This window comes from Anthonomus grandis, chromosome 10, assembly GCF_022605725.1.
Source record: "Anthonomus grandis grandis chromosome 10, icAntGran1.3, whole genome shotgun sequence".
Taxonomy (NCBI): Eukaryota; Metazoa; Arthropoda; class Insecta; order Coleoptera; family Curculionidae; genus Anthonomus; species Anthonomus grandis.
The window spans coordinates 12,820,001-12,846,815 of NC_065555.1; the positions used below are offsets into that span (position 1 = coordinate 12,820,001).

The 26,815-nt window shown below is 28.0% G+C and overlaps 1 protein-coding gene across 3 annotated transcripts in view; it reads right to left on the reverse strand.

The window, feature by feature from the left end:
* The window catches only part of LOC126740883 (protein sprouty), a 142,497-nt gene that overhangs the window by 10,216 nt on the left and 105,466 nt on the right, over nucleotides 1-26,815 (reverse strand). The window contains exon 1 of one of the 3 annotated variants that reach the window (XM_050447050.1): nucleotides 24,816-25,210. The exons of the other annotated variants lie outside the window; for them this stretch is intronic. The gene's annotated coding sequence lies outside the window, so the exon portion shown is untranslated. Of the gene's footprint in view, nucleotides 1-24,815; nucleotides 25,211-26,815 lie in introns of those variants that run through there. 3 annotated transcript variants of the gene reach the window in all.

A 26,815-nucleotide genomic window follows, 5' to 3' on the forward strand; every position in this document is an offset into this window, starting at 1 on the left:
CTGGATTTGATGTATTATAAACACTCTTAAAAGATTGAGCAAACAAATTGCTTACATCCCTGCCACCTTTTGCAGAAATATTACCTAATTTTACGGCGTGTGGAATAGACACATTGTTTTTTCTCTTATTGCCAACAAAACCCCAAAATTTCTTTGTATTTTCCAAAATGTTGGATTCTATGCTATTTATATACTCCTTATAGTCATTTTTTATCATTTGTTTAGATAGGGTTCTAAGCTCACAAAATCGATCGTATGATGCTCGATCACTGTATATTTTATATTTTTTATGGAGTTTGTTTTTTTCTTTTATTACTGCGATTGTTTCGAAACGAAAATAGATAGAAAAGTTGCCTTTAACTCTACGCACCGGAACTAATTTTTCTATAATTAGTTCTATTTTATGATAAAACTGGTCCACCAAGACATCTACGTGAGCGCCCGTTAAACATTGACTCCAATTGATTTCTGATAAGGATTGATTTATGTTATCGAAATTAGCTTTTTTAAAGTTATATATTTTATTATTTGAGGCTCGGAGAGGTCTCATGCAAGAAACTGACCAAGCAAATTCAATTGCTTTATGGTTAGCATTTTCTTTAACTAAACAGCTAAGAGATTGTTGTAGATTACTTACTAAGCCTCTATTACAAAGAACTAAATCTAGTATTTTACTTTTATAATTTTTCAAAAAATTATATTGTTTAAATTCAAGATAAGAAAACATGTCAAGAACTTCCGAAAACTTGTTCCCAGATTGGACTGACTCAAAGAACGATTCATTAATAATTGTACGCCAACTTACCGTTGACATGTTAAAATCTCCAACGATCAGGACAGAACTACTCTGCAATACATTTTCAAACCTAACCAAACCGCTTATAAAAGTTGTCATTGAATAATCACATCCAGGTGGAATATAGACACAACACACTAATACGTTCTCTCCAGTGTTGGATTTGATTGAGACCCAAATATCTTCACACTCCAGCTCTAGATCATATCGTCGGTTGGACTCCAGTGTTGATTTAACCGCCACTAGGCATCCTCCTCCATCCTTCTTCTTTGAGCTTGTTGTCTCTCGATCCCGGCGATATACCAAGTAACTGTCGCTAAAAAGCTCGCTTGATAAGATATTATTGTTTAGCCAGGTTTCGGTTAGGCAGATGACGTCATAATCGTTAAGGAGTAGATTTTGGGAGAAATCATTAGTTTTTGTACGGAGACCCTGTGTGTTTTGGTAGTATATATGTAGATTTTCAGCCATTATACTGAGCTAATTTTCTCATGGCATGATTAAATTTGGTGGCAAGTTACAGCTTTTCCAATACATCACAATCACTGATATGAATAATGCGCGAAGAATCATCTTTTCGAACAAATATCCTTCCATTCCTAGACCAGCAGTATTTATAGTTCTTGTTTTTAGCAGCAGATCTGGCTTCTTTAAAAATAATTTTATTTTTCATGGTAAGATGCTCATTAATATATATGCTGTCAGATATTCCTGGTATTGACATTTTTGGAGAACCATTTTCCTTTTCTAGCCGTTTTGCTTTTGCGGCTGCAAGAAATTTTTCTTTATCTCGGCGAGAAACAAACCGGACTATTATGTTTTTAGTTTTGTTTTTTGAATTCTTATTTAGTTGGACTCTTGTAACGTACTCAGTTATCTCGTTTTTAATTTCACATTTTACATACTGACCTATACTCTGAACAATGTTATTTAAATTTTCGTTTTCCCTTTCAGGTATACCTTGTATTTCAACATTGTTTAACCTTGATGTTTGGTCTAGTTCATCTAACTTGGTTTCCAGTGCAAGCACCTGTTGCTTAAGCGTGAGGTTTTCTTTTATTAGTTTGTCGGTATTACGCATCCACTCGTTCATTCTGTTCAGTTTTTCTTCAAAATCGGACACTTTATCTGAACAAAATGTAACGGAGTTGTATAGGCCGACCTGCTGTTCTCTTATTCCACGTAACTCAGATTTTAGGTCATCGATGGCAACCAGTAAGTCCTCATTTGTAGTTGTTGTGTGTAACAGTTGCATCCCAGTAGGATTACGGTGGGCATCGACTGAAATATTGTTTAATTGATTATTCGCCTGGACTAAACCACTCGTAGACTGCAGAGTTTCACCGATGGACTGGCGAGATAGGCGCGCGCTACGCACTGTAGTCCAGTCGGCACCGCTTTTACGTCGACAATCGGTACATTTCCACGCTACTCCGTCGGCGCGTAGTCCATCCAACTGCGAACCACTGATACCTTAGCTTTGAATACATCTAGTTTAATTATTTAAGTAACAAACTATAAACTCTTTATTATATTTAAACTAAGCTTTATAACAACTCAAACATTGGTGACAAGACTTTGATCGTTCGAAAGCCTTTGACACGATGAATACCACCTACTTGTCCAAAGATTAGAGGTCTATGGTTTAAGGAAAAATTTCTCCGAGATCTATGCGCATCATTTCTCTCAGAGAGGGGATATTTCATTAGTGTTAACAAAAAAAAAATTTTTGTACATACACATCAGAGAGCAGAAGGATAGCTCAGGGTGTCCCTAAAGGGTCAATATACACAGAAGGAGGTAGGTTATAAGCTGGAAAGGTCACACTAGAAAACTATATTCTAGATTGGCAAGCTTTTGTTATCTATTTAGAAAGCTAAAAGATACCGTAAGCATGAATTGTTTTAGGGTCTTTTATTTTGCTTATCTGCTAAGTATTATTAAATATAGAATAATCTGGGGCTCACCGAAATTCGAAATTAAGTTTCTTATTGCTCAATTGCTCAGATTCTTAATATCCAGGCGTTCTAATTATCCCTGCTTTATATTATTTACACTTAGTTATGTTTCTAAAAAAAGTACAGATTTTTCAATACTAACAGTGACTTTTATCAAAACCATTACCAGCAGAGAGAGTTAATTTTCCCAAGGCACAACACATCTTTTTTCCAAACATGTCCCTATTACTCAGCATTTAAAGCATTTCGGAAACTTCCTATGGAGATGCAAATAATAGCTAATAATGAGAAGCGACAAAGGATTTTTAGATAATGGTTTATTTGAATTCGAATCTAAGTCAGTCAATTAAAAATTACTATGAGGAAATGAACGCTGATGTTTTAAAGATTATTTGAAATAATTAAGTTAATTATTGAAAATTCCGCCACTGTACAATACCAATTGTCTTTCTAGACTAGTAGGAAAATTGCCTTTATCCAAATTGAGTACCCTCAAGCTGTTCATAATTTAATTATTTCTTGATTATTATCGAAACCGTTACTTTCCAAAAGTTCAATTAAATATTCCAAAGTTTCTGGTATAGAAAGTCTTGGGACAAAGAAGATACTTCGATAGAAACAAAAATGTAATTTTCACTTAAAATTAAATAAGTAACTTTTAAAATAAGCTATTGACTACTTTTGACTAAAAAATATTCATAAAATTATTTTAATGTATCAACTACTTTATGAAAAACATTAAAATGTTGTAAGTCGTGGATCCTATAGTGGAAAAAATTGGTTCCATTTTGTTGCCAGGATTATGGATTTTTGGTAAACAATAATATTAGAGTTGCTTGGTTTAAAAGTTGTAGCTTGAATTTATCTGAAGTAAAAATAAGGTTCTTGCAACCATTTAAGGCTGTTTTAAGATTATTTTTGAAAAAAGGTTCTTATAAATCCTAAAAGAAAAGGGCCATTTTTAATAAGATCATCCACTCATGTAAAATATTTGGCTTTGTCTTAAATAACAACCTTGTTTCCTTTGCATTTTTTAAATAGAAACAATCTTTTTTTATCAGTCGTTTATTATTATCCTGATGTGTTCTTCGATTTGATATGATTTCTTAAGATTGATTTGCGAATCGTTTCTGTAGGAAATCTCTACGCAAACTGGCAAGTACTAAAATAATGATTTAACGCTTATTATAATCTCTTCGAGGTAGTTAAGAACATCAAGATTTTTCTCATTAAAAGACTGAAAGCACATTTTTCCGGATATTATACATTTTATTACTTAATTTCTCGATCAAATGTACGAAAATACTCGGACTAGGTCGATATGTATCCCACGCACGCTAAAGCGTAGGTAGGACAAGGCCTTTGAAAAGAAGGCAAAGCCTGGGTGTATGTACACTGAATATAGCCGACATAATGATATTCTTGTTCGTAACCCACGGATCATAGGATTACAATAGATTTTATTTTACAGGCGGCAAATCTAAACTTTCTGGAGTTATTTAGTCTGTAAAGATCTTAAGGGACGCCACATGTATTTATTCTACTTACTACGTTGCATTTTTTATGTATGTAAAAAATTTGTATTGTGTTACGGGTAACGCTTGATAAAAAGCGACGCTTTAATCGACTTAAGAGCGATCACTTCCAAAAGCTAACAAATTTATTACGAAAAAATAAGAAACCATAAAAACTACTTATAATTTAACGGCCCAGGCAGATAAAAGCGCGACGGGAACCAAAACGTGACCGGGTCTGAAAGATTGGACAGGCCTTTTACGCCAGATGCATCAGCTATATTTACAAAATTCTTTAGATTTTTTACCTTGCTGCATACCAGAGAGATCATTTTAATGTCTCATGGACGTAGTCAAGAAAGTTTTTTTCTTAAAATAGATATATTAAGTTTTCAAGGTATTGTACCACCAATGCATAACTTTATTGGGAGCGATTGTCAATTTCAACCGAACTAAGATATTTACATATAATGGAAAATTATTTATATTTTTAGCCAAACAGCACTCAGATATTTCAATAAATGTCCTGTATTGATCCAAACTAGGTCGAAAATATCGTGGATAAATTATAGACATCCTCTAGATGATAATTTTGTACAAGCCATTGGACTAAAAATTATCTTTTTCCAATAGATTTCATTGGCCTTCTAAAAGATATTTTGGAAAGAACTATTTTTTGAGAAGCCATTCGATTCATATTTTTGTAGGTAAATTAGACATCCATTACTGGTCGAAAGATATTTCTTCATTTTGATAAATATACATAACCTACCATGATTATATTCATTTTTATTAGAGATAGAAACTCATTTTATTATATTAGAGATCCACCAGACGTTCATTTTTCCTTAAAGACATACTATGGATTTAGGTAAATTTCATCAAGTAAAAAAATTGAAAGCAGCTGGACGAACAGAGATAAAAAATCTTTTTAAGATTTTTTTAAGAATCCATTGTTTTTTTTTTTTAAGAAATATATCCAAAGTCCATTGGATAGATTTGTGCTCTCTGAGTATTAGCCAATCAGTCAATTAATTTAGGTTCTCAATAATAGAATAAATTAAAATGTTGTATAGGCGCCACGATATGGCAACATCCGATCGATATGAGATTTTTTAATTAAAACAAATAGAAATATATGAACTATAAAATTATTACTAAGTATTTTAATTAAAAATTAAATTAACTACTTCGAAATATTCTTAGGTCAAAAAAAGTGAATAAGCAAATATTAAACTAATAATCAAATATATATAAAACATCATTTACAGCATGAGAAAAAAATAAAATTTATGTATTTTTTTATAAATGTAATTATTAATACAGTGGTTGGCTTATTTCTGATTTTAAAACATAAATTTAGTAGCAATTGCATTGTGAAACTTTTAGTCAAAAGTTTATTTTAATTAGATACTTAATTAAATTAGGTACAATTGACACTTAATAATAACTTTTCCATAATATCCTGCATAACTTAATTGGATACGACTGTCACTTTTTAAGGCTTTATTTTTTTATATTTAAACAGAAAAAAATTAAGAAATGTGCATGCCATCCATAAATATAACTTCTTGGAAAAGTATTTGTTGCATATCGCAATTATGTATTGAATATTGGTTTTAACTGTCTAGAAAATTATTTAAAAAATCTTTTAGTTTGGTAAATATCAAAATGAACTGCGACTGCCTAAAAATAAATTCTACTGTCTGAAAATTTGAAAATACGTTCATCAATTTTGTTGAACGTTTGAACATAAGTAACAATAATTTTAAAATATTTGATAACTTTAGCCTTGGAGTAACAAACTACCGCTTTTTAGATCTACCTAAGAATCAATTGCTTTGTTGATAATTAAAGGACTTAATTGTTAATAAAAATTATTATAATAATAATAGACGTTTTAAAAGTATTTTTAAAATTATGTTAATTATTAAATTATGATCAGCAAAAAGATGAAAAAATATTTAATTAAAGAATTATAATATTTTATAGGCTTAAAGCACTAATAACTTATTTAAAGCATTAAAAAAATATGAGAAATTTACAAAAAATATTATTTATATAGAATAGTGTCTGAAAAGCATAGTTTAAGTAACCTGATTGAGTAGGAATAAACGCTGCAACTCTTTAAAAAGTTGCTACACAATATTAAGTTTTTTACAGTAAGTTGAATATAAATAAATCAAAAGACAACAACATAAAGTCTCGGTCTCAAAATGCCCTCAAGCCCTAAAAAATGTTTAAGACCGAGACTTTGTGTTGTTATCTTTTAATTTATTTATATCAGGATCTTTTTAGGAATATGTGCGACCTCTTTTAAGTTGAATATAAGAAATAACTGCCTAATAAAAAGAAAGTGGTATTGTGTGGGAAAAATAGAAATTGACTTTAACGAACTATAAGAAATAAAGATAAAAATACTTAATAAACAAAAATGACTAGGGAATGTTGAGGAAAGTCAAAATCGACTTATCTGGATCGACAACTATCTGGAAAATGTTAAACATTTACTAGTTAACTGGAATTCATTAGAAGTAACATAAACAGGCACCTATTAAATAAAAATATAAGCTTTACCAATTAATTTTTTCCAGGCCGTAAAATTAAAAGAAAAACACTTATTGGAAAAACTAAATAAATTAGAATCATTTTCTACTGCCTAAAATTTACTCTTTAAATATGTAAAATTGCATTTAATAATTTACGTTTTATTAAAGGTAATAATAATGTGTAAAATGTAAAAAATAAAATATATTACCGATTTAATCTTGGAATTACAAACGAAAGCTTGTAATAATAATATTGGACCTTTAAATATTTTCTAAAGTATGTTGATTAATTAATCATTATCAGCAGAATGGTAAAAAAATGTCTTAAGAATTATCATTTTTTCTAGGCTAAAAGCACACAAGCAAAACTCTTTAGATTGTTGCCAATTTTAACGAAATATAAACAAAAATTATTATATATGAATATTCATAATTTTATTTAAAATGTCTCTAATTTTTAAAATGAACTATAAAAAGAATAAATTAAAGAAATGTTGAATAGGCGCCACGATATAACAACATGCCAGCACTTTTAAATTAAAACCAATAGAAACATATGGACTATGCAATTATTAATAAGCATTTCAATTAAAAATAAATAAGTTAATTCGAAATTTTCTTAAAAGCTAAAATATTTTTTTTTAATTTAACTCTCAAACAAATTAAAAAGGTGTATTTTGTTTCATATTAATTTTTAAAGTATATAAATATTCTAAATAATAAAAATGTTTCAAATTTAAATTTGATATAAATCATAATAAAAACCTTTCAAGTTAAATCTATTAGTGTATTAAATAAAGGAAAAAAAATAACGCAGGGAAAAGAGAAATTAAACTAAGCTTGCTTAACTGAGTGCATAATTCAAAAGGATAGATTTGTCGCCTTGTTAACATTTATATAAAATTTTAATATTTATGCAGTAAAAACATAAAAAGAAAAGATACCTGCACAGACCGATATGCCTAATTATACCTACCTAAATGAGTTTAAGGAACTAATTGCCGAGAAATTTATTAAAAAATAACCTTAGATTTCAAGTCCAGGCAACTTGAAATCAGGTATGTTTACTGAAAGGGAACATCAAAATGTACACTTTAAATGCCTGGAAGAAAATTTATGAACAAAATTCACAACTGTACAAAATTTATTGAAATTCTAAAAAGTAACACAAACGAGCACCAATTAAATAAAATAAAGGCTTCAACAATTTTTTTTCAAGCTAGAAAGTTTTAAAAAAATTATTTACTGGAACAACTAAGTAAGATGCAATCCCTGAAAAAATCAAAATTGAATTCGACTACGTAAAAATTAATTTTACTGTTTAAAATTTACCATTAACAATTTACGTTTTGATATAGATAATTATAGTTATAAGACGTGGAGAATAAAATACCTTATAGATTTAGCCTTGGAATTACAAACCACAACTTTTTTAGCTTAATAAATAATTGATATATTTATAATTGAAGGTTTTAATTATTGATAAAAATTATTAAAATAATAATATATTGTTTTAAAAGTTTTTAAACTGTGTTTATTATCAAATCATGATTAGCAGAAAGGTGAAAAAAGACTTCTTAACATGCTTTAAGTATTAAACAAATAATAAATTTGAAAAAAAAAGGAGAACTAGTAAATTAAGGTAATTAGATATTTAGTCGTATTTTTAGTGACAAAAAAAAATGCCATGGAAATTTTATTTGTTTTGTTTTATATGATGGAGTGTATAACTTATTAAAGTATGGTCTTCATTTTAATGAAATTAAGGTTAAATGAGATATGGTATATTATATTTATCACACATTATTATTATGAAGCCTAAGTGAAATTAAAAATATATATGTATCAAGAGAATTAGGTTTATTTATGAAAAAAAAATGTATCGTAAATAATTTTTATTTATGACAAAGAAGATAGACGAAGCATTTCAACTAACTGGGAAAAGCAGTTTTAACGACTTTTTAAATGTTACATTAAATTTCATTCAGTTTTAATTTTTAAGACATTATTTAAAGCATTTATAGAGCAAGTGTACATATTAAGAAACCCTTAAAAGAAAATGCACAAAATATGCATATACTTATTTTACATAATGAGATGCATAACTTAATGTGACATGAGCCCCACTTAATTAAAATTTTAAGCAAAACTGGTCTGATCCATAAATTTCAAAGAAATGATAATAAGTCTCTAGTAAAATCAATCAATCTATAACGTAGTATCTCATCACGATAACAGTTGACACGTAACATACAAGTCAACATACTGATTTCTAAGGTTTAAACACACAAATATGTACATGTTTATCCTAGAATCCTAACACTATTTTTAAGGCAAATCTGGTTCTATTTGAAAACGTGTACTGAGGTCGTTGACCGATAAATTTATCGTCAATAATATTAATCGTATATAATAATAATCGATCTTATACAATTATATCCATGTTTTCGAGAAATTTAATTTAATACGTGAGCGACCGCATAGAAGAAAATCGGCTAAGGTTATTCTTTAACATCTGTTAAATGCATAAACGGTGATCGACTTATTATGCTGGTTTTGCAAGGTTGTTTTTGTAAGCTTGTAATTGATATTGATGCACCTATTACACTATGTTTTTTAGTCAGATAACGCAAAAGTATGTAGAATTAATAGTATGTTTTAGAAGCAATAAACTGAGAAATCCATTTTGTTAAAACCTGACGCTATGAGCATAACAAATATATTTCCAATTGATTTGTCGATCTTACATAAAACAAAATCATAATAAGAAACTATAAAAGTCGTAGTTGCAGCCAAAGTGAGAAGTTGCACACGAATTGTCCCTATTCCCTTTTATCCCTTATATCCTTAAATAGATCTCTTTTTTCTTTCAGCAAATCTCTCAAGCAGCTTAAAATTCAACATATAAAAGGACTTATTTCGGAGTAAAATAAATTTTTAATAAAACTAATATATAACTTAACTGTGGAACTGGTATCATTTATAATAAGGCCACTATAGTTTTCTAAAACATAATATAACGAAGAGCCACAATTTTATTTCAAGTTGTTTTACGTAGTTCAACCTTGAAGTCGGTTTATATTTTTGAGCAGATTTGCCAGTCGCAGTTGGTTCAAACGTTATCGGGCCGCAGCCATGGATATAGTGTTTACACCTCGATTTACACCTCGTTGTTGACTTTAGATTTACGAGGATGTATGTTTGTTTTTATGGAAACGGGCAATTTTATCTTTCTACACACGCACATCCTGCTGTTTATTAAACGCGAGTTAAATACGGCATTGTTAATGGTCCGTTTCCTTTCTACTTATTTGGTGGTATACATCCGAGTAAATAAATATGTAATGTTACTTCCATTTTCATTCAGTTAATTTCACCGTGATGAACACATGAATAAAAAAAACGTACGGTTTCAAGGATCTTTTTTAACAATGGACATTCCTGGGATATGCATCCAGTATCCCATGAAGGTTTAATTATAGGTATATTTTGTGAAGAATAGAGCTAAACATTTCTGGGATGCTTAAATAAGATAATAGTTTAGGGTGTAATTAATTTGCTTTTTGGTCACGAGATCTATTGTAATTATAACTATTGTGAAAGCTGTGCTTTTTGATGTTTAATAGGGAGCCATTTTAAAGTCAAAAAATTTTGATAAATATCAAAGATATCCGAAAAAGAAACCGTAAATAGATAAGTTAACTTATTCCTGGCCTTATTTTAAATTTGGGTTAGGTTGGGTATATATTAGACTAATTAAGAAAATAAAAAATGGTTATGTTGTTATTAAAGAATATTTAGTTTATTTTCTTAAAATTAGTTACGTATTTTAAATGAATTAATTTGACGTTTAAAGGAAGTCAAAAATGATTAAAAGACTTTAAATATCTGATTTAAGGAGGCATAACTTAATTGCACACTATGCTCAATTTCTTAATATCTTTGATATATTCTATAAGTTTCATAATTTTATTATGTGCTTAGGTCTTATTTGTGTATTTGGAAGTAATTGACTTATTTTTTTTTTTTAATAATTATGTGTAGTAAGTGTGGGTAACTGTCATTCTTGGTAATATCAATCTCCGACAGTCCAGCCACAAAATCTATTAGATCCAACCTTTTGCCCTACTAGTACAACTAAAAATGGATCATTTCTTGTCTCCTTATTTCTTAAAGTATTAAGGAAACTTTACCTTGTTTAGGTATCGAAATTCTTCGAGGTACTTTTTTTTGAAGCATTGTTTCCAGTGTAATTTGATGCTGCACCAAATAAGTATTTCTCGGGTCATTATCATGCAAGAAATACACATCTTTATTTTCTTCAATAAGACATCGATATTTATTACATAATTTAGTCCATAACCAAATTCTTCAAAAAGTTTTTGTAGATATACAGGAAAAGGTCTGCTTGAATGACGAATTCTATCAAAATGAAGTCTACTATTCGAACTAAAACGTATATAACGTATTTGCTGGAAAAATTTCTTTACCATATACTTGACAGTTTTCCATTAATTTTATCAAAAAAGTTTATTTATTTTTAGCACAATGCTTTAGGAAGATCACCAATAAATAGAATTATTATTACAAAATGTGAGGGTGAAAAAGTTTAGTCCAAACTACCAAAAATATAAAAAATGCAAGGAGCTAAGACGAAAAATATACTTTAATTAGAGTTTTTTCATATAACCATAAATTTAGTATATAGCATGATTTACAAATCATGTTCTCAGCATATTAGTTAAATTAATTAATAATGTACCTTTAAGTTGTATATTTTCAGAATTAGTAAAGGTATACCCCATTTATAAATCTGGTGACAAAACATCTATAAATATTTACAGAGCCAAGTAATATTTATTGAATATTTACAGAGTAAGTGTTTTTTTTGAAGTCTGGAAAATATCATTTAAACTAGAATGATATAATTTATTAAGCAATATGTTAAATTCGGTCCCGATAAACATGGTTACTTAAAAAGTAGTAGCACTCTAAGCATACACATAGACTTAACAAATCTTATTTCAAATATTCTCGATTCAGGAAGTATAGGTGTTGCTATTTTAATTAATCTACGTAAAGCCTTTAATGTCCAAAATGATGATTTATTGCAGGATACATTGGAAAAAAAGGGGTTTCGGGGTATCATCCATAAACTAATAAATACTTAGCAAATTGAAACAGTATATTCAATTGGATGATATATCAAGTTTCATACTTAGTAACAATAGTGGCATTTCGCAGGGATCTGTATTGGGACCCTTGTCTTTATTTGTCTTAAGTTAGAAGAAAAAACACTGATGAACTCCATGATATTATTAACAATGATTTAAAGAGGTATTATCTGTGGCTTTTTTAAAATACGTAGATAAGATATACGTAGATAACACCAAGTATTTGTTTTTTAGGCAACAAAATAAAACTAAAATATTACAGGAGCTATTGTTATATGCGGAGATTTTCTTAGTTATAGAGCGAAAATCCAAATTTATAATTCTAATTGTCAATTATGGAATATATAACTCCTTTATAGGCTGTAGTATATACAACTAGTTTTAGCAAAATTCAATCCCTTCAAAATCGTGTAATAAAAACTTTATTTAACTTGCATTATGAAACTATTACAAATATAATTTATGAGTTCTAAGCACTTATCCATTGAGTAGCATTTTAAAGATTAAGTTAAGTAAGTTAATTTTTAAAATTATCAACGATCAGCTTAAATGTAACATTACATTGATACTTACTAATACTGTGCCTGAAATTATTGCTCGACTAAGTAACAATATTTACTTAAACAATCTTAAAACAAATGTTGCTTTGCATAATCCACCATCTCAAGAATCTATTAGCTTTAATTGCTCACCAGTGGATATAAGAAACTCCAGTACAATAAACATGTTTTTTCATACAATTAAAAATTATTTTTAAACCTGTATTTTCCAATGTCATAGAAAAATATTGTTTCTGATACGAACTCTTCATACATTGTTTAGGTAAAATTTTGTTTAAGCTTTTTTTTATTTACTCTTAGAGCTTGTAATTTACTTTAGTGGCTGTTACATAATAAATAGAGAAATATAGAAATTTTACCTGAATACAGATTTAGTTCAAAAAAAATATTAGAATCAACTATTGGCTCAGGAGTGTCCAACATAAAACATTATTTAAAAAATCTGTGAGCAGAACTATTCTAGCTTCTTGTTTAAAAAGGGTGAACTTGCGGTGTCTAAAAACTGAAAATCCTTGTGTTCTATACCTCTGTTTTACCTACGTAAAGCTTTTGTACCTAGGACACTGACGTCCTAAAGAACTGCCGAAATGGTCTACAATTTTGCAGACCCATTTTCTGGATTCCTTCTTGGTTTCTTTATTCTACGAAAAAGAGATAATATTGAAGATAATATTTACTTACTGGTGCATGCTATTTATTTTCTGACCCTGACGAATAGATCATAAGTATCACACTCAACTTTTGTAAAATACTTCAAATAGCTTCGATGGTTACGGATATTAATTTTATCATTAAAATACAAGTGATGTTAAGCACAAAATTGCATCATTTTCTTAAAGCTCGTACTGTTATTTCTCTACTTGCAGGTTACTACTCCAAGATGATATTTTTTTATTGATTACCCTGCTATCTTCTTAGACTATTCAATTCCAAAATAGTTTCATAAATGACTTTATACTCTTATCCTTAGGCTGCCACTATGGTATCAGATAATTAATTAGTATTTATATTAAGAAGTTCCTTATCTTAGATGACTTTCTTAAGGCAAACATTTTTTCATTGCACTCTCAAAGTATCTCAGTCATTGTGATAGTAGAATCAAGTCTTGTCTGGGGAGTATTCAACATAAAACTCTATTTAAATAATTTATGAGCAGAACTATCCTAGCTCCTTGGTTAAAAAAGATGAGCTTAAGATGTCTACCAACTGAAAGGTCCTTGTGACGTATACCTCTTTTTTATCTATAGAACTCATAGGATATCTAAGCTCTTATTATTAACTAAAGCGTTTATAATTTTATAGGAAATCTACATCCTAAAGAATTGTTTTCAGTTGAAAATGAAAGAAGTGATCATTTCTCTTAGAGGCTCTGTTAATGTAAATGCTGAAAAGGAAAAAAGTTTCTCGGAGTCTGCATTGATCCAGCTCTTAAATGAGAGATTCACATAACACAGAAAGTTTAATAGGGCTTTATTTGCTATGCGGAATCTTACAAGCTGCCTTATTTCACTCAGTATTAACGTATATTATCCGGACTTAAGGCCATTCTTCTCTTATGACAAGCCTGTATAGGCTACAGATAAGGGCAATTCTCTCAATATATACTTGACAATTTACACGTTAAGGAAAACTTGGAAAAATTATGAATGTACAGTGAGGGCAACTGCTACATAAGAAGGAACAAAAAGGTTTATTAACTGCTTTCAATAGGTTCAAAAGGTATTAAAGCGGTTCAGACCATCTTTTAATCGGGTTTTAAAATTCTCTCACTATTGGCATACAATTTTTTGAAATCGGTCAAATATTTGCTTAATTTTTTTCTTAACTGCTTCTTTATTACAGTGTAAATACTTATAAGTAGATTTCTGAAAATATTAAGAAAAACGTGATTATCACTGTCTTCTGATTATATTTGGGCCAAACGTAGCATAATTTAGATGCATATGATTGCTGATTTTTAATATTATTTAATAATTTTAAGCCAACTTCATATCAACTTTTTTTTTAAGTTCAAAAGGCAAAATTGATTAAACCGAATATATACAATGAAAAAAATGCAATAAAGTTATGCAGCCCACGTTATATAACAATATACCGGAAGCATATTCGTCACACCTTGGTAAATTGTTGGATGTACAAATTACCTTGAAACTTATTAAAGGTTATTTTATCAAACGACTTTTTATTTATATTTACTGAGGCGTTTTAAGCTAAACAGTTAAAATAATCTTTCCAAGGCTTTTTACCGAGATTTTGTTTCGTGCTGGCATAAGAGATTAAGTGGACGCTGGTTTGTGGATATTTAATATTTATTCAGCATTTATCATCTGTTGTTGTCTATTTACTTTTGGTACCTTCTGTGCACGTACCGTGGAGTATCACATTCGTTTATTAACACTATATTTACCTAAGCCATGGGGGCTGCTTGTCGTTATCAAAGTTATATATTATAAAAACATTATTTGATTGACTCTTGGAATTAATTCGTCGCTTACTTCGCCAAGGAGCGGTTTAAATGCGAATTAATTTTGATGAGTCAGTAAACGCCAAGTGTTCTATTTACATATTGGTTTGTACCATTGTACACAATAATATCATCTGATATTGAGGTTAACCTATTTTTGTAAAGATCGCACGTTAAAAATAACGTTGTTGTGCTATTTTAAAATCTGCCTGTCCTCCGTATAACTATTTTTGAATTATTTATATGATCCAGCTAGTGTAAAGGTAAATGATTGATTTAAATAGTGGCTTAATGTGTTAACAGTTATTTTTGAATATATTCTAAAAGTAGATTTTACCACAGAAAAAAACATCCTAGGAATGTGTATTCTGCTGCTTAAAGTTTTTTTTGGGATGTCTTTTTGTGAATGTTACTTTGAATTAAACTCTATTATTTAATTTACAAAACTCGATTTTACTATCCGAGGTTATAAAATAAATGTATTTACAAATTTTAGCCGTTTTAAGTAAACATTAAAGTTAAAATCACTAATTTGCTAAATGTAAGTAAGATGAGATTTATATAAACGACTTTATAAAAATAAATAAATATCACGGTCTATCTCACTATAGAGATAAGACGTCAAGTTCAACGATTTAAAGGTATGCACTTGCATGCAATTTGACGTGGCATGGTTACATATATAAAATTACGATAATGAATAAAAATAAATTATAGTTTACGACAATTTTATTGAACTTATATTATGATCATATTATTACTGATTAGAGTACAGTGTCTATATCTCTCAGGAAGACAAGTAGGGCAAAAAACTATATTTTAATACTACGCAATGGCTCCACTGGCTTTTATTTTTTTTTAAATGCATAACATAAATGGATACGATGTTTACTTTTATATATTTGAATTTTCAACTCAACTTAAGACATTTTAAATTGCAGTATACATACTATAAAGCAATGTAAAAATACTTAGACATAAAGTACTTAAAATTTATTAAAATCAAAAATACCCTCCTAGTAGCAGTAAAGGACCATAACGAACATAAAATGTATACGGCAGTTCGGATGCGACCTTGGAGTGGCAAGCGTAAATGGTAATATTATGTATTTATTTAACGGTTGTTTTGTTATTTGTCGACTTAATGTCCACATGTAAAACATATACATTCCATATATTTTACAATACTTAGGAGGTCAATAATTGGGAATGTCCTGGTTTTGTTGTAACTAATTGTTTATTTAGTTTTTTTTGGTTACTAAAATACACAAAGAATTTTGAAAAGAAACCCATGTATTATACTAAAAAAAATTGTAAAAAATCAGTTCCATTTCACTCGATTCAAAATTAATTATTTTGGCTTTACATGATAAATGTAGCAATTGATAAATCAATTAGGTAAGTACAAGTAGGGAGATAAGTATATATTTACTGGAAAAGTTGGATAAGCTATTATTATTTAATAGGGGAGCATCTTAAAAGCTTTTAACTTAGAGCAATTTCGCAGTGCATAACTTAATTGACAATTATTGCTTCTTCAATAAAACTTAAATTATATTTGTACATACTTTAAATATTACTGTAAAATTGTAAAACTGGGATAATATGTTACTATGAACATAAATTGAAATAATCAAAAGGCGCCAGGATCTTGAGCATTTTTATTTTAACATATGGAGTGTAAAATAGTACTTAAATTAGTTCATTAAAAATCAGTTAGCCTTAAGCATTTAAAAAGCTTTTTAGGTCAATAAAGATTTAATTCATTAAGATTATGTTAAATACAATATCAAATGAATGTGCATTTTACCTACAAACTGAAAATACTGAATGTGTCAGTGAAACTAATAAAGTTTAAAAAAACGAACATAAATGGTAAAAGAGCGGAAAAAGTTGTATATTTGAAGTTAGAGGGTACCTGTAATAAGTTAAAAACATTTCACTGGAATATGTATGTTATTTAAATTTAAATTTCTAAACAATCACTCTTCTTCTTAATTTTGGCATTATCAAGTCAAAAGTAGCAAATTTCAATTAAACTCATTTCAAAAACTATTTTAAAATAGCATAGGGTGTGTAAACCCAAGATATTTCTTAAAACATTCATCTTGAATTTAAAAATACTAAAAGTTCCAACAAAAATAACAAAGTTACCATCTATTTGTGAGACTAAATAAGCAAAATCACGTATAAAATAAACAATACTCACGAACAGGAGCGAATAACCAATTTGTGAAATCACCTGCAGTAGTTCCGGTTTGAAAGAAAAAATACAGCATTCAGAGTAAGGAAGCATAAACTACTTGTGTGACTTACAAATACAATTCATGAAATATATAATATAAGCATATATAACACAATTTATTGACTCGTGTAACTTATGGTTCCTTAGTATAAATGCGGTATTTTTTTCTACAAAATCAAAGGTCCTATACTATATAACTATTTACACAAGTTGGCTGTTCGCTTCTATTTACACTTTTAATTATTTTTTTTTCAATACTCCGATTAAGCCTATATTATTTCAGTCAAATTAAGTGCATAACTTAATTGGATCCATTGTTGGTTTATTAAAATTTAGTTTACGTACATTTGAATCTTAAATATTTTAAATATTCAGATTTTTATCATTATCATATCGTAAAAAAGGCACAATATATTAATATTGACATAAAATATTATTGTTATGATCTTATTTTTTTAATTTGCTTAAATCACTTTACAAAAATTATTTGTTGTTTTTATGTAAGTATTACTAAAAAAGACTTCCATTATTATTAACACTTAGTTGATTTCAATCAATTCAATTAGTATGAAGTTTCTTATACTAAATGGCATCTATGAAGAAAGATTTAATACAAATTTGGGATGATTTTCTGTTAATTTAAATACAGATAAATTTTAATTTTGTTTTTAAAAGTAGCAAATTTTAACTAAGTTCATTTCAAAATACAGGGTGTAATTAATCAAAATGTCTTTTTTACTCTCCCGCATATTATAAAACGAGATACCGAATATCTCAATAAAAGTAACAAAGTTACTAATGACTCTTGAGATTAAATAAGTAAAATCACATATAAAACAAATAATATTTCTATTTCTTTTTTAAAACTTATAAAAAACATTTTTTATGCAAGCAATTTAATTAATAGATAATGAAATAAAAATCTATATTGAAACCATGTTTTGTTTTTTCCAAATATGTGGAGTTAAATTTCTTGTTTAATTTTTTTTTATAATTTTACCTTGTTTCGCTTTTTTATTTTATCTTACAAAACTCGTTAACTCAAGACTAATTTTTGTCTAATTAAATGCATAACTTAATTGAATATCATTGTTACTTAAGTAAAATTCAGGTTACGTACATCTAAACTTCTAATATTAAAAATGTTATAAATTTAGAAAAAAGGGGCAATATATTAATATAATTATAAAATATACTGTTTGTTTTTTTTGTATTACTTTGTTATTTTCATATTAAATTTACGTACACAAAATTTTTGTATTCTTTTATGTAGCTATAATTATAATTAAAAATTAACAAAAATAACTAAAAAATATTATCTATATTATATACACCTAGTTCTTAATAACCCGGTATGAAGTTTCTCTAACTAAATTATTATGAAGAATTAATATAAATATTAATTTTTTTTCATTTATATTGAAATAGTTTTTATTTCCAATAGCAATTTTTAACTGAATATATTTTGAAAACTAATTTACCAAAGTACATGATATTTGTGATATATCAAAGTTTTGTAGTCATATAATAAATATAATAGAAACCGGTTATGAATTCTAATAAAATCACGAAGTTGCTATTCACTTTGGAGATTAAATTATATAAATCACTTATACAACAAATAGTGTTTGTATTTCTTTTCTAAAACTTATAGAAACATTTTTTTATGCAAGCAGTTTAATTATATGTAAAATATACTGTACTAGTAATAGATAATGGAGCAAAAACATAGAGAAACCATATTTTGTTTTTTTCCATATACAATATAGAGTTTAAATTATTATACTATTCTTTTTTATTTTTAACCTCTTATTTCGTATTTTTATTTTGCTTTACTATAATAAAAACTAATTGTTTTCTAATTTAGTGCATAACTTAATTGGATAATATTGTTACTTTACTAAAATTAAGGTTAAGTATATCTGAATTCAATTATGGCACTTATTATGAGGCTTAAATGCGAATATTGAATTTTTCTTTTATTAATATATTATAACTTAATAAAAATTTGTCTAAAATTAAAAAAAAATATTTTTTTAGAAAATCGTCTGCAACTCTATTGAAAGTTGCTACGTTTACCCTTTGCAATATCTACAGATTCTTAAATTAGTTTAATCAAGTATAAGTATTATATAAAAATACTCTTAAGATCAATTAAGCAATTACTTCCATAATATCCCAATAAATCATTATTAAATTCAAAACCTACTGTTTAAAATGGAAAACTGATACATTGCATCTGTAGGTAAACATTGATAACTTTCAACCAATTAAAAACATTCGACATCTTCATAGTAAAAGCACTTTAAGTACTTCTGGTACGCAATCAAACGTCAAACCTGTTTTATTACCTTCCTACATATGATTGCCAATAATATTTAAATCAAATTGCAAATAAAACATTTTTGGTTCACTGAACCGAAGATCCGTCAAGAGATCTCGAGAGAAGCGAAGGAGGTTGCTCAAAGAACTTTTTGTGTGGCATTCATTCATTAATTTTATGTGGGTACCGGATATAGCATCCTGTTTACACACTGTGATATTTAAAAAGACTTTTAAAATGTGGGCTCTCGATAATAATATGGAGACGACATAGAAATTGTTTGTTTTAATGTGAAGTGTTATATAAATAATTTTTTGACGTTAATAACAAGTTATGGTAGCACTGTCAGAAGTTATTAATTTTTAAGCATGATCCTGTACTTGAAGCATTTACCAAAAAATTAGATCTAGAAATCTACAAAATGTTAATCCATTAAATCTCCAATAAATTCCTCACTACTGTGCTGCTTGGTGAGTTGAGAATCCAATTTCAAGTTTATGTTCTTTTTATTCTATTTTGTCTTTTTCAGCTTTCCATCTTCTTAAGAACCTCATATTATAATTTTTGTTGTAAAGCACGTTCTTCTTACGCTCAAAGGCCTTATATGAAAATACTTTCTGCTTAGTTCTTCAATAATTATTCTTAATACCTACTCAGCTTTGCCCCATTTAAAAAAAAAATCGTATTTTTCTACTTCTACTTTTTCATTACACATAAATTCAAATAAATGTATCCAATTATGTTTCAATGGTTTTGTTGATAATAATTTTAACAAAACCGGACTTAAAACGCAAACTCGGACACAAAGAAAGTGGCGTTAATGAAAATTCTTGCACCACTTTGGTTTATGTACAAGTGACGCCATGGAGAAATTTTTGTTACGTCAGTCATGTAGATTTTCAGTGAGTAATTCATTATGGCTCTCTATATACATTTAAGCAGTAAATTTGAAACGGTGATATATTGTATTCAAATCAAGTTGCATTTATTTCCGTTGAAACGGATTGGAAATTTAAAATTTTCTTCAAGGAGGAAAATATTTCCCTCGGTGGTGTTACAATGCTGGTAGTTAACTGATCATTTCCTTCTTGGTTTCTTCAATATCGTTTCTCTCTTTCTTTTTTGCCTGATTGTTCCTAGGCAAGTCATTTGAAACATCTATCCGGTATATACCGTTAACCTTAAAGGATTATCTGTGATCTCTTAAGAATGGATCATTCATCAGTACACAGAATTAAGTTTTGTTATATTGCAAGTTTGGAATTTGTGAATTTAGTTATGATTTAACAGTTAAATTGAATATTTTATGTAAATCATATAAATATTTTCTAAGATATTTTAAAGTAAAAGAACTTCTAATGGGTACCAAAAGATTTTTTATTGAGCTTAACCAACGTAAGTCTTCAGTAGTATGATGCATATTAAATTCAAATTCCAGAGCTTAATCCGTTTTTTCTTAAAGCATATACCATAATATCAGAATTATGCAATAAGTAATATTTTGAATTAAAAAAAACTGCTGATTGTGGGATACACATTATTTAAGATCTTTATTATTAAATCAACAAACGTGGAATAAATACCTTGAGCTTTTACCTAAAATCCAAAAAAATACTGTGTATCACAATAAAGATAGCAAAGTTACTCATTTTCAAGATTAAATAAGCAAAAATACGTATAAAACAAATATTATTTGTATTTTTTTTTTAATTTCATAAAAAACATTTCTTATGCAAGAGATTATTTGTGAAATATACTTTGATAAATAATGGAACAAAAATATATAGAAACCATATTTTTTGTCCCTATATACAAAATTAAAATTATTCTTCTAATTTTTTATTATATTTATAAAGTTACATTTTTCTACACTTATAATTAGCAAAAAACTGATTTTTGTTTAATTAAATGCATAACTTAATTGGATACCATTGCTACTTTAACAATATTGAGGTATACATACATCTGAACTTTAAATATTTAAAATAGTATAAGTTTTTCAACTATTATTAAAAATTTACAAAACAGGGGTAATATATTAATAATGATATAAATTAAAATATTATTGTAATCATTTTTATATATTTTTTTTGTTTTCAAACTGCACAAAAATTATTTGTTTTATATAGTTAGTTTTAAATGATCCTGTATAAGGTTTTCCAGACTAAATTTTCATAAGTGCCCCCTATTAGGAAGATTAAATAGGAAAAATACCAAGAATTTGGAATATCTGTTCATCAAAGTCTTATTGATATCTCTGATTTTGACATATTATTTTTAACTATAATTTTTTTAAAAGTTAACAAGCATAGATGTTTTAACTATTACTGGTAATTTTTATAATTTACTAGAATAATTTAAGACTCAATTATCAAATTCAACTGGAGCAGCCAATAGTTTCATAGAAGTAATCCTCCATTCATTGTAAAAAAAATTTAACTAAATTTTGGCTGTTTCTTGGAGCCTTGTGTCTTTAAACAATCATAGAATCAACTCTCTGGTAATTAAAAAATCATCTAAATAAAATAAAATTACAGCTAAATTTGCAAAGGATATTTAGTAGCAGTGACTGAATTATTGCTAAAATTCAAAAACTATCTTTTTTAACAATTTTTGGACCAAAACTAATGGCGGAAGTACAGCCGTTAATGAAATATAGAAAAATATCAATAGAATGACTAAAATGTGCAACCAAAAGTTGACGAATAAGAGCAACTTTGTTGCCTTAAAATGAGATTATAAATAAGACTTTTTAAGGGATCAGAAGAAGTAGTGCAGGAAACTAAGTAATTATTCTAAAATTTTGAAATAGTCTTTTAAGTCGTTATACTGGAACAATTTTTATTTGTTTCCGATAATTGTGATAATTTTTCCAGGCAGTTGAAATTTTTTTTTTTATGTTTAAAACTCTTAAAATATTCTTTCAAGTTGTTCAAACTTTTGGAATAATTTTAATTTTTTTTCTCAGATAATTAGGGTACTTTGTATTCCTATTCAAGACTATAGTTATAATTGATAATTTTCTGTGTATAATATAATAATTTCCTTTGTATAATATATAATTGAAATTCTTCAGAGAGATTCATTAGATTTTTGGTCTATTGATTTATATTTGTACCAAAAGTTATTCAAAACATTTAACAACACGATCTTTGAGTTAAGTATTATCAAGATTAGAAAAAAAATTCGAAGAGACTAGGTGAGAAAGCCTAAAACTACTTCAAATTTAATTTGTAAGGCATCTCCTGATGTTGGTGCATCTCACTTTAGTGCCACACATTTACTAATGAGGTTTTCCTATCTTTTATTGTAACATAATGGATGAATTGATGTGAGGTCAAATGTCAAAATTGTTTGTGTATCGCCGCCTTTTGAAAATATATATAACGAATATCTCGTGTAATTTTTAATATAAAATATGTTAAAGTTAGGTCTATTTTTTTTTTAAATTATCAAATTTAGAATTAGGACTGTTGTTTCTAGTTCTTTCTTGTAACTCATATTAGGGGTTGTTTAATAAGGTTATTACAAAAATAGTAACACATTTATCTTGAGACTTATTAGAAACTCACTAGGCCTGAATTTAAATCCAAGGATTAAGTCATTAAGAGTGATAAAGGTAGAAGATTTTAAGGAGCAAAAAATTAAAAAATTCTAAAACTTACATCACTTTATATCCTGATCATCTCTTTGGGCTATAAAGCATAAAATTCTGATTTTTTACATATCCTAAGATTATTTACTATAATCTTTTTATTCTAAGAAGCAAAAATAAAAATTTGGTCATTTTTAAATTTCCAATTAGAGGAAAACTTTATTTTAGAGAGACGTGACTAAAATTAATTATAAGACACCCACCAGGCCATAATTTTAATTCAAAGTGTAAACCATTAAAACCGTTAAAGGTGAAAGATTTCAGGGAGCATTACTTTATATGATAAAAAGGGATGTGACATCTCTTTGGCCTATCCTGGATCCATATTTAAAAGTATAAAATTCTAAAAGCATAATTTAATCGGACGTCACACCTAATTCTTTATATATGAAGGATTCTTGTCATTTTAAGTGGCATATACATTAAGAAGAAATATTTTTTAATACAGCATTATTTACGAAGATCATTCAAATCTAATTAATAAAAATTTAATAAATAAGTGACATAATTTAATTGCATATGACTGCCAATTTATTAATATAATTTTTTAATCATCTACTTAATCCTATATTTTAAGTTTTTATAGTTAATTAAGTGCCTGGGATTTAAGTATTTGCTTGGAATCAAACATTCTGATTTTCTAAACTCAAAATTTAAGAAATTTATTGATATATCTAGAAACTCAGATTAAAAGATTAAATTAAATTTGGTTTATTTATCAAAATTTTTCCTCTAAATTTTTACATATTGCTGCTAATTATATAGCAAATTGTGGCATAATTTAATTGTATATTACGCCTAATTTCTTATACATGCCTAATATGTATAATTATATATGCCTACGTCAATCTTCTTGTTCTAAAAATTTTAAATAATAATTTAATTATTTAGTAATACCACAGGTCTGTTTTGGAGAGAAGTGACTAAAACTAATTATTAGCCATGTATCAGGCCATAATTTTATTTTAAAGTACTAACCTAAAGTTATCTGGAAACTATGATCAAAAGATTAAGATAACTTTGTTTCATTTGTCAATATTATCATTTTAAATCCCGGCTTATAAATTAATAGCTACTTGTAGCATAACTTAATAATGTACGGTAGCCAAGTTATTATTACATCTTATTTAGTAACTTCTGTGTAATTTTATGAAATTTTTAAGTTGCTTGTGACTTCATGTATTTAGGGTTCTAGTCATATAATTCTAAATGCATAATTTCATTGGACATCATACCTAATTCTTCATTTATGACGAATTCTTGGCATTTTGAGCGCCATAAATTCTTAATATATTCTACCAAGTAAAAATAATAAACTCGTTGATTTTTAGGCCGAACTTATTTGAATATTACACGGAAGAGCTACTAAAACGTTAACTGGCAGAATATTAATTGATAGCCTTGAAAAAGCATCCGCTTAAGACTTAACTACTTCATTGAATTGATACCCCGTTATTTCAATGAATGAAGCTATATGCGAAATAAAGACGGCGCGCGCTACTGATCGCGTCTCTGGTTGGCTACTATAATACGTCATTTGAAAATAAATGTGAATGGGAAAACACACCCACACGCACCTCAATGTCATTCGCAATCTGTTGGCTCCCTGCAGTTTCAACATCCATACAACGGCAATTTTCGTCCCGGGATGATTATTGATTACGAAGAAAATTTGGTCTTCTAGGGCTTCTCAACCCTATAAGCTGCTTAATCCAAAAATAATCCAACATTTACTGGTGTGGCAAAATGCACTGCACTGTTTAAAAGGTTATTTCGATTATCACTATTCACTACTCCGGTTGTAGATCGCACCCCCCGAAAACGACACCTTATTGCCCTAAATCGTTTATAGGTGTAATAACATCAGCACTTTATTAATTAAAAAAAATCCCAAAATGTGTCCGAACTTCAAATTTTCAAAAAAAAAAAGAGCACCAGCGTTCACTCGTTCTTCGTAGTTCTCGTACGACGATACGAAGAGGACTGACGAATGTTCGGGCGCGTTCGGTTCATTCGTGAGGGCAACGTGCCTTACAACGTTGCCAAACTTTGCGTCTTATCGTCGCTTGTCGGATATCCCAAGGTTACCGTAACGTGGGTTTAGGAATTTTTTAAAATTCGGCTGAAAGGAAGTGACGTGAATGGGCGAGTAATAGAATACACAAAACGGTTTTATTAGGATTCATAGAAATTTGCCTTAATTTCCATGATTTTTGACGCAGAATAAAATAGCATAATACTGCTGGTGCATTTTATAGTTTTTTTGCAAGGATTTTATTACGGTTTATATAAAAAATTGATTTTATGTAAAATATTGGCAAAAGCAATTAGTGGCATAATTTAATTGCATATGATTGAAAATTTCTTATTATGATTTGGAAAGTTCTAGCTAATTTATTGAATGAACTTATTTTAAGCGCTTAAGATTTAATTACGCGTTTGGGGTCAATTTTTTTATACTGAAAACATTTAAGATGCACAAAATCCATAGAATTAATTGAAATAAAAATTAATATAACAAAATGTAAAGTTAAGGCTTAGCTTCCTATCTTAACCGAAATGCACGACAACTTTTTTTATAAATAGAAATAAAAATGTTGTATCCAAAAATTAGGTTAGTAAGTCCTTTTAAGTTATCTAGAAACCAAATTCTTTTATATTATCTTGTTCTGAGGTGATAAAAATAACTGTTTGTACCCTTCTAAATCTAAATTATGAACATCATGCCTAAATTTAATTTTTGGTTGCAGATACCTTGATCATGCATTACAAATTATTTTGTATAAATTATTTATATAAATAATTTTACTATCTAACGCTAGACTATGAAATAATCGTCTCTCTTTAATTTTCATAAAAAGCTATCTGATTTCTTTCATCTTGCAGTTATACCACTATCATATTTTGTTACACCTACCACTGATTAAACAAATACAGTGGTTTTGTAAACGTTGAACGCAAATCTGATCATGTTTAAGAGACTAGAACCATACACTTATTCACGTAAACGCGAAAGAACTAGGCTTCACACACAATCACATATTATAGTTTTAATTTGACATCTAATAAATAACGCTGACTCTATATGAGTTTAAGATTATTGAATGGCTTTTTAATGCAGTTACTTTTATGCGATGAACATCTCAAATTAATATTTTCAACCCCAGTTTCCTATCAATATTGGAATGTTCAATTTTTACTGTACCCACCAATATGTTAAATTGATTTAAGTACTGGTAACTAAAAGAAATCCTCCCTAATAAAAGACTTGATATTTCCTTGGACTTAATTCTAAAAAATGATTTTCAAAAACATTTTTTTGGTTTTGACATCCTCGTTAATCTTCTGTAAACTTCTCAGATTTTTTCGGATAAAAACGAAAAACAAATTTGTGAATAATCGGCATAAAAATGAATATATAAGCATTTAACTCAATTACACTGGTTTAAACTATATAGGGTAAAACCAAGACGACAAGGATTGACCCTTGTGGAGCGCCGTTAAAAATATATATCTAGAAACTATCGATTGAAAAATTAATGGCATAATTTAATGGCAGACGACTACCGAACTTATA